This window comes from Erinaceus europaeus, chromosome 12 (assembly GCF_950295315.1).
Source record: "Erinaceus europaeus chromosome 12, mEriEur2.1, whole genome shotgun sequence".
Lineage (NCBI taxonomy): Eukaryota > Metazoa > Chordata > Mammalia > Eulipotyphla > Erinaceidae > Erinaceus > Erinaceus europaeus.
The window spans coordinates 54649535-54659740 of NC_080173.1; positions in this window are offsets into that span (position 1 = coordinate 54649535).

Below are 10206 nucleotides of genomic sequence, written 5' to 3' on the forward strand. Positions count from 1 at the left end.
TCTAGTGCAGGCACCAAGCCCTAGTGATACCCTGAAGACAAAACAAAACAAAACAAAACAAAAAAAAGAATTCCTGGCTGATGAATGTCCTTTCTGAGATCGATCTAGCTCCTGCCCCTCCAGACTCCCTTGGCTTGGTATTGGAGTGGAAATAACTCCTCTGTCCTTTGGGAAGTTAATGGTGGACCTCACCCTGCTCCACAGTGCCCCTCCCCACCAGGAGCCTGCAGAGGGCCACACACCATTGGATGTCCTTGATCTCCCATGATTGCCCCGGGGCGGGGGGGGGGGGGAGTGGGATCTCAGGTGGACATGGCAACCCAGTCTTGATGAGGAAGTCTCCAGACCCCCTCTCCCCTACCCCCCCATAAGAAAACCAGAATTTGCATGTCTCCAGCTGCAAGGGGATGACAGGAGTGGTTCGGGATGCCACCTGCCCCATTCTGATGGCCTCTGAGGAGGCTGTAGGTACAGTACTGGGCTATGCTGGGCGAGGCTGAGGGGCTGGAGAACTAATCAGGACTGGAGGGCAACCTTGCTCTCTCACCGGCTACTCACTGCCAAAGTCATTGTGAGACTCCTTTGTCCATGCTCTTGTGCAATGACCAGGTGAGTTATTGCAGTCTTGTAGGGCTCAGTCTCCTCAGTGGTCACATGGGAAAAATAATAGCACCAAATTCATAGGACAGCTTTTGCTTGTTTGTTTTAGCACCAGGGCTATCACTGGGGCTCAGTGCCTTCATGACTCCATCACTCCCAGCAGTCATTTGTTTTTTTCCTTTTTTTTTTTTTTTTTGAGAGAGAGGGTGAGACACAGAGAGAGAAAGAGAGAAAGGTAGGAGAGACACCTGCATCACCACCCCACCACTATGAAGCTTCTTCCCCCACATGCTCTGCAAGTGAGACTGGGAGGCTTGAAATCCATAACATGTGCACTCTACAGAGTGAGCCACTAGGACTGTTTTAAGGATCAGATGATATAACGCACACAGAGATAATATCAATACAGAATCGAGTTGAGTCAGTACTCAGTTAATGTTAACCATTAAAATGAAAGCTCCTAGGTGCACTTTCATTTGGCTCCAGTTCTCTTCCTGTGGGCAGCAGGGTGGTGAGTTTTTTTTTAAAGGTGTATTTGTTAATTAATTAGTGAAGTATCAACTACTGTATTTTACCATTGACTGTAAACCATTAATCCCCCCCGAAAGAAAAAGAAATAAAAATAATTAATTAGAGAGAGAGAGAAAACGAACCAGAGCATCACTCTGGCATAGGTGATGACTGGGTTTGAACTCAAGACCTCATGTTTGAGGATCCAACATTTTATCCACTGTACCACCTCCCAGGTGCTAAAATGAAAACTCTTAAGGATTAAGGGTTGAGGTTCCCTTGCATCCCAGTTCCCTGAGTTTGGGGTGTACTTCTTATGGTGTATGTGTGTGGGGAAGCATTCACAGGAGGGAATCTGATTTGGGGTAGGGAGACTCCATCCTGCTCCCAGCACTGCTGTTCTCCCTCCCGTCCATCTCCTGGGTTTCCAAATCCGGTACCTCCCCACCACATTACATTTACCAGGCTGGTGCCTATCCCACTTCCGGGAAGAGAACTATAAACACAGCCAGGCTAAATGAGAACCCCAGCATCCTTTCCGGAAGCTCTGTGATGGTCAGGGTTCTCCTTTGTCAAGCAGGGTCTGGGAATTCCTGGGGTTAGGTCAGGGAGCCCACCTGGGGATGAGGAAGTACCCCTCCCAGGAGTTGTGAAGGGAGCATTTCCTGGATGCCTCCATCCCAGAGGTGAGGTTCAGACCTTGCAGTCCCAGCCTGCACACCTCAAATGTGTGAAGTGGTATCCCTCTGTGCTTTTCGTTTGCATTTCCCTAATGGCTAAGGAGCAATGCGAATCATCTCTTTTTTGGCTAGTTTTTTTTTTTTTTGTGGATTACTGTCTATTCAGATTTTTTTTTCCCTCTAGTGTTATCACTGGGGCTCAGTGCCTGCACCAGGAGTCTACTGCTCCTGGCAGCTATCCTTCCCATTCTTGTCGTTGTTGCTGCTGTTATTGTTTTTGTGTTGTTGCTGCTGCTGTTGTTGGATAGGACAGAGAGAAATGGAAAAAGGAGGGGAAGATGGGGGGGAGAAAGACAGGTTCAGTGCTCTGGAAGCAACCCTCTGTAGGTGGGGGGCTGGGGGCTTGAACCAGGATCCTTACACTTCACACTATGTGCATTTAACCCGGTGTGCTATTTGCCTGACCCTTTTCAGATGCTTTTTAACTCCTTGATGTCCCCCCTCTCCCCTTCATTTCCTCGGTGCAGCCTGCCCTCCCCTCTAAGGGTGGCTCTGACCCTAATGCTTAAACCTTCATGGCTCCTCATTGCTTGCAGCTAAACTTGCCAAATTGTGTTTTGTGAATAAAGTGTTTTCTGAAAGGCTAAGGGAGCTCCCTCTGAAGATAGTTCCATGATCAAACTGTGGTCCAGGTTTGATAAAATAGGGTATACTCTAGTCCTCTCCAGGCGTTTGCTGTGGGTGTAAGCTAGAGAAGTCCCAAAGCAAGCACCCCCCCAACCCAGAAATTCCTAAATGAATTTGTTGATAGGTTCACATTTCTTCTCTGTATTTTCTGTGTTGCCATTTTATTGATATACAATTCACACACAAAAACACAACTTATGGATATAAAGTATACAACTCAACAGTTTTTAGTAAATCCAGAGTAGTGCAGCTCTCACTATAATCGATTTTGGAAATTTTCCTCTTCCTTTTTTCTACTCATTAATAAACAAGAAAACATCAGAGCATCGCTCTGGCACATGTGGAGAGCTGGAGGCGGAACTCAGGGCTGTGTGCACGCAAGTCTGGCGCTCTATCTACTGTGAAACCACTAGACCGCAAATTTTGGGACACTTTTCGTTACCCTCACAGAGACCCCATACCATTTAGTGATCAACTGCAAACTGCTGCCACCCAGTCCTCCTTCCCATTGTTAAGCATCTATTAATTTATTTACCTGTCTGGATATTTACCCTTTCACCTATTCTGGCTATTTTATGCAAATGGAATCAGACTGTATGTAATCTTTTGTGATTGGCATCTTTCTTTTATTTTTATTTATTATTATTATTATTATTTGCCTCCAGGGTTGTTGCTGGAGCTCGGTGCCCGCACTATGAATCCATTGCTCCTGGAGACCATTTTCCTCCCCACTTTTGTTGCCCTTGTTATTACTATTGTTGTTATTGCTGCTATTGTTGTTGTTGGATAGGACAGAGAGAAATGGAGAGAGGAGGGGAATACAAAGAGAGGGAGAGAAAGATAGACATCTGCAGACCTGCTTCACCACTTGTGAAGTGACACCCCTGCAGGTGGGGAGCCAGAGGCTCAAACTGAGATCCTTACTTCATCCTTGCTCTTCATGCCATGTGCGCTTAACCCACTACCTGGCCCCTGATTGGCATCTTTCATTCAACAAACTGCTTTCCAGGTTTAGCCATATTGTAATATATATCAGTAGTTCCTTTTATGACCAGGTGTGAGTAGTACATTTTCACTGTATTCTTGGGTTGTTATTACTTTATTACAAATTATGGTTCTATGAACATTCAGGAGCAAATCTCTAATTAGTTGGTTGATTGTATTATTATTATTTTTTTTTCCAGAGCACTGCTCAGCTCTGGCTTATAGTGGTACTAAGGACTGAACATTGGACCTTAGAGCCTCAGGTATGGAAGCCTTTTGCATAACCATTATGCTGTCTCACCTGCACTCAGGTACAAATATTTGTGTAGACATATGTTTTCGTTTATACCAGGGTATATGCCTGGAAGTAGGAGGCTGAGTCAAACAGCAACTTTGTTTTGAGGAAATATCAGACTGTTTTCTGTTTGCTTGTCTTTGGAAGCAATTGCATATTTGACAATCCTACACGCATATATGAGGGCTGCAATGTCTCAGCATCTTTTCTAATACTTACCTGACATTTTTTGTTTCTGGCCATCCTCATGGGTGTAAGGTGGTATCTCACCATGGTTTCAATGTGCACTGTGTTCTCTAGTGATTAGTGATGTTGAGCTTTTCTCACGTACCTGTTGCTGCTTTGTATATCTTCTTTATATATCCTGACCCTCTGCCCATTTTTAGATGAGGTCATCTATATTATTGAGTTGTAAGAGTTCTTTAAATATTCTAGATATAAATGTCAGATATGTGGCTTACAATTTTTTTTTCTTCCTCCAGGGTTATTGCTGGGCTCTGTGCCTGCACCATGAATCCACCACTCCTGGAGGCCATTTTTCCCCCTTTTGTTGCCCTTGTTGTTGTAGCCTCATTGTGGTTATTATTATTGCCACTGTTGATGTTGTTCGTTGTTGGATAAGACAGAGAGAAATGGAGAGAGGAGGGGAAGACAGAGAGGGGGAGAGACAGATAGACGCCTGCAGATCTGCTTCACCACCTGTGAAGCGACTCCCCTGCAGGTGGGGAGCCGGGGGCTTGAACCGGGATCCTTATGCCGGTCCTTGCGCTTTGCACCACATGCGCTTAACCCACTGCGCCAATGCCCGACCCCACAATTATTTTTATTTCACTCTATGGGCTATCTTTTTTGCTTTTTTAAATTTTAATTTATTTATTTGATAGAGGCAAAGAGAAATCAAGAGATAAGGGGGAGATAGAGAGGGAGAGAGACACCTGCAGTACTGCTTCACCGATTGCAAAGCTTTCCCCCAGCAGGTGGGGACTGGGAGCTTGAGTCTGGGTCATTGTGCACTGTAATGTGTGTGCTTAACTGGGTGCACCACCACCTGACCCCTTTTTGTGATTTCTAAGTGTTAAACTTTGATGAAATTCAGTGTCTTAATCTATAACAGAACATCATAGACTAGAAAGCTGATAAGCAAGAGAAATTTATGTCTTACAATTCTAGAAGCTGGAAGTTTAAGATTAGGCTTCCAGCATGGTGAAGGCTCTCTTCTGAGCCAAATTTTATTTTATTTTACTTTATTTTTGATTAAGTGGTAAGGTTTTTTTTTAATCACTTTATTTTGGGAAATGAAATTTTACCAGGTTTATTATTGTGTTCTCAGATGATAAAAAGGGCTAGGAATCTTTATAGCAGTACTATCTCCATTCATGAAGCTCTCCCTTTCTGACCATATCACATCCAAAAGGCTGAATTAGGATTTTAACATGTGCATCTTTTGTTGGGGGGTGGGGGGAGTAGTATTAGCATATAAACCATAGCATTTCATTTACCTTTTTTTCTTCTTCTTTTGCTGCTTGTACTTTCAGTGTTTTACTTTTGAATTCAGGGACCCATGGTGGTTCTCCTGGTAGAGTCCACATGTTGCCGTATTTGAGGACTTGGGTTCAAGCCCCTGGTCTTTACCTGCCAGGGGGGCAGATTCATAAATGGGAGAGCAGTGCTGCAGGTATCTCTTCTCTGTCTTTCTCTCTCCCACTCTTTCTCCCTCTCTATCTCTCTGTCTCTTACCCTCTATCAAAAGGAGCAGGGGATTGCTATTGGGAATGGTGGTGATATGCAGACACAGAACCCCAGCAATAACCCTGGTTGCAAAAAAGGAAAGAAAAAAAAATCCATGACCAAATCTAAGATCACAAAGATTTAGCCCAATGTTTTCCCTTAAGAGTTTTATAGGCTTAGTTGTTCCATCTAAGTCAAGAGTCCATCTTCAGTTAGTCTTTGTGTATGATCTGAAATAGAGGTCTAACTTTTTTCTTTTGCATGTGGCTATCTTGCTTCCTGCCTACCTTGTGTGTTTGTTTACAAAACGCCCAGAAGCGTCTCATCGAAGTCTGGTGTTCCAGGGAACACCAAATGGGAAATGTCAATCTGCAAGGTCAGGTCCAGGTTTCTCAACCCAGCCAAGGCCTCTCACCATCAACTCCAAACTTGCCTTTCCCAGTTTTTTCTGGACTGGACTCTTGCTACTTCTCAGTTTTGCACTGGGCTTTCCTGCCTCTTTGCCATAAAACATATTCTGTTACTTCATCCCTAATTCTACCCCCACAACACCATTTACTGTTTGCCTACTGAAATGTACTTGTCCTCACACCTAACATTTATTTTGCACTAGACTAGCAAATAGCATTCTAGACACTTTCCTATGCACTTTTTTTTTCCCTCCAGGGTTATCACTAGGACTCGGTGCCTGCACTATGAATACACTGCTCCTGGCAACCATGTTTTTCTTTCTTTCTTTTTTTTTTTTTTTTTAAGTTTCTGTTGTTCTTGTATAAGACAGAGAGAAACTGAGAGAGGAGGGGAAGATAGAGAGTGGAAGAGAAAGGTAGACACCTGCAGAACTGCTTCACTGCTTATGCAGTGACCCCTATGCAGGTGGGGATCTGGGGACTTGAACTGGGATCCTTGCACAAATCCTTGCGCTTTGTATTATGTGCGTTTAACCCAGTGCACCACCGCCTAGCCCTCCCTATTTGCAATCTTTACTGCACAATTTATTTGCATTGTCACTTCATTATTACACTGACACTATGAGATATATACCCATCACCCCCACTTTACAGATGAGGGAATGGAAGTTCCACGTGGTTAACTTGCTTAGATTTCTAACAGTTAAGAAGTGGTCAGAGAGAGTCTGAACCCATCCCACCTGACTCCAGAGTCCTTGCTCCTAACTACCCTCCCCTTCTTCTTCTAGCGTTTGCCCTTCTTCTGTAGCCAGTTAATGGCTTTGAAAGTGACTGGGATCCATGTGGATTCAGTCGGCTAGGAAGGATCATCAGTTTCCCCAATGAATGGGTACTCACGGGATGCACCACGGGAAGGTCAATCCAATGCACCCTCCCCTGACCTCTGCTTATCACCAAAACTCTGCTTAACGCATCATTGGCACCAAAATGTATTTCCTGAGCTCTGCTATATATTCTGCTGAAATAACGAGTCAGAGAGTGAGTGAAAAAATTAATAGGATTGCATTGTCAGAGCTGGAAGGGACCCAAGTGGTGGAGCACATTCCAGTATAACGACTTGGTCTGATGGATGGGGAGACTCTGTGAGATTCCTTTAAGGTCACAAGCAAGGGCAAAGACCATGTCAGGACCGAATCTTGTTGCCTCCCAACGGTTTTCCTACTGCATCTCCATGCAGCATGCATTGACTGAGTACCTTTACAGGCCAGTCCCAGTCAGAGTTCAGTATGGAGTAATGGGACAAGATTGCTCCAGGGCCCCAACATGTCTTTCTCCTCCAGGTGCAGAGGGCCTCAAGACCCTCTTGGTTCTCCCTCATGCTGCTCCAGCCCAGTTTTCTTTTCCCTTGGAGGGAAAGGGCTGGGAGGCGGCAGGCGGCCAGGGGCACAGGGCGGGCCGGGAGGAAGGGCTCTGGGTCCGGTTCATTTCCTGACACCCTTGTTTGCCATGTGCCCCTGGCTTCTGGTGGCTGTTTCCGCCCCGCCCACAGCCTCCCTGCTTCAGTGGGCAGTTGGCCTGGGGCTGGAATTCTCCCACTGTCCTCAGTTCCAACTATTTCTCCAGGCTGGCCCTCCCCCCCTGAGCCTAGCAGACCAGAATCCCCAAGAGCCACGTGACAGTAGATGTGTCATTTTGCCAGTCTGGGACGTAGTTTCCTCTTTGGGATAAAGGGACAATGGGACTGACCTCAGAGGCTTGTCATTAGGTATAAAAGACAGAATATATATGAAGGGACTAGGACAATGAGACTCTCAGTGGAAACTGTCTTCCCTTTTCTCAGCTTAACTCTCCCCATTTTTCCTCCTTGAGGAAGTCTTCTAGGATGCCTGTGTCCCCCCATCTCCCCATCTTTGTGTTAGGGTTTCAATCTGAGCCCTGAAGTTGGCTTTCTCTCTATGATGGGGGTACTGTGATGGGGTCTCGAGTAAAACCTCCACAAGTGTCCACTTCCCTGTCTATTGCTCATATGCCCATATCCCACTGGGCACTGGGGGCCCATAGAGAACATTGTGAGTTTTCCACTAGGTCAGAGAAAATTCAGTCCAGTGCACATCACTGACTTCCATTCCAAACAGAGCACCACAGTGCTCCATTATTGCACAAACCTGGTCACATCACTCCTTTCTCCAGGGTTTTGGACCCCCAATAATGAGTGAAAAATCCAGGGTCTAAGCCCCAAGGAGCTATCCCAGCAGAGCTTCCTATGGACCCAGTCTGACATGGGGACCATCTGTATCATAGGCAAGGCTGGTGTTCCCATGAAAGTCTTCTGCTGCTGGATTTAAGGACCACCTTGCGGTCCATTTTGGATCTGGTCTCTTGGACAGAAGTGAAATGGATGTGTGCCTCTACCTGGGGGCCCCCAGGGGTTCACTAGACTCGATGCAGTTCTTGCTGTTTGACAACTCCCCAAAGACTGACATCCCACCAGTTACCCACACCTCTCACCTAAACATCTGTCTCTCAAGTCTATCTCCATCTCTGTAGTCCGTGCCCCCATTCCTGCACCAGCCACCAGGTGGGTCTCCTGGACTCCTATCCAGGATCTGTGGGTCTGGTGGCATTGCCAGCTCACTCCTAGGTGCAAACCCAGCAGTTCTATTCAATTCCAGGGCCACAAGATGGAGTCCAAATGCCCAGGCCAGGCACCCCATCCCTCCACCTGTCATTGAGGGAGCACCTCAGACATGCCCTAAGCCCCCGCCTGCTCATACCTTCAGAGGTATCCTGGGAAGCCCAGATCAAGGCAGACAAGGGTGGTCCCGGAAAGACATGGCGTATAGCCTAGGAGGTAGTTTAGCAGAAAGGTGAGAGCTCCCTCTGCATCATGCTCACAACTAACCCAAGAGGGCAGCCCCAGGGTCCCATGTGGTCACCAACCCCCAGATCACCTTACTAAACAATTTTTTAAAAATATTTATTTATTCCCTTTTGTTGCCCTTGTTTTGTTGTTGTAGTTATTAATGTCATTGTTGGATAGGACAGAGAGAAATGGAGAGAGGAGAAGACAGAGAAGGGGAGAGAAAGACACCTGCAGACCTGCTTCACCACGTGTGAAGCGACATCCCTGCAGGTGAGGAGCCAGGGGCTCGAACCAGGATCCTTACTCTGGTCCTTGCGCTTTGCGCCACCCGACCCAACTAAACCATTTTTTGTTCCAGTTCTCCTCCAATACCCTTTCCCTCTGCCACTGCACCTGTGCCCATGGCCCAGATTTCGATGGATCACACTGACACCCTGCTCCTTCTCTGCCAGGCCTCATGCCACCCTGCAGGTAGGCACTTGCACTGTAATGGCGCTTTCAGGAGACAAGGCCCTTAGCTGTGAGACGATTGTCAGAAGGCAAGAGTGTCTGTGATTCCCACCCCCATGTGCCCACCCCCTGGAAAAGGAGATAGCCACCTGAGGAGCATCCCCTCCTTTGCTTCTCCCAGCTCATATTCAGGAAGGACGCGCTGCCTTGCCCGTCAGACATCAGACTCGAATCCCAAGCTCAGGGCTGGGCCTCCCTGTTTTCCCTGGAGCCTCATCCTGGGCTGGGCTTGGTTCAACCTTGCAAGCATCTTTCAGTCAGCAGTAACTGGTTCCCCTTTCCTCCCACCACTTAGGAGTGAGGATTACAGCAAGAGGCTGGGGGTGCTGGGACAGGGTGGGGATGGGAGGAAGAGCCAACCTGTGTTACTCAGACCAGGTTTGTCCTTGGAGTGGGTGGGGAGAAGGAAGTGAGTCAGTGGGCACAGCCATTCATGCCTCAGAGGCTTGACTTTCCTTTTCAACCCACTGAGCCAAGACCCAGTGGGGAGGGGACAGAAAAGGAGGCTATTCAGGAAAGAAAGCTGGGTTCCTCCTGGCCTCCACTGAGCTCCCTCTTAGGGCAATGGATGCAGAGGTCAGGATGTGATTGACTGAACTCATCTACACATGTAATGCTTAAACACCTAATGTGTGTGGGAGCACAGGGGCAGAATGACCACTTAGGGAGTCTTTTCTGGTTCTTAGTTTAGTTTTGTTTGTTTTAATTGCCCCCAAATTTTTTCTGGGGCTCAGTGCCTACACAACAAACAAACCCATCACTCCCCACAGCCATTTTTCTTTTTCTTTCTTTCTTTTTTTAAAAATATTTTATTTATTAATGAGAAAGATAGGAGGAGAGAGAAAGAACCAGACATCATTCTGGCACATGTGCTGCCAGGGGTCAAACTTGGGACCTCATGCTTGAGAGTCCAAAGCCCTATCACTGTGCCACCTCCAG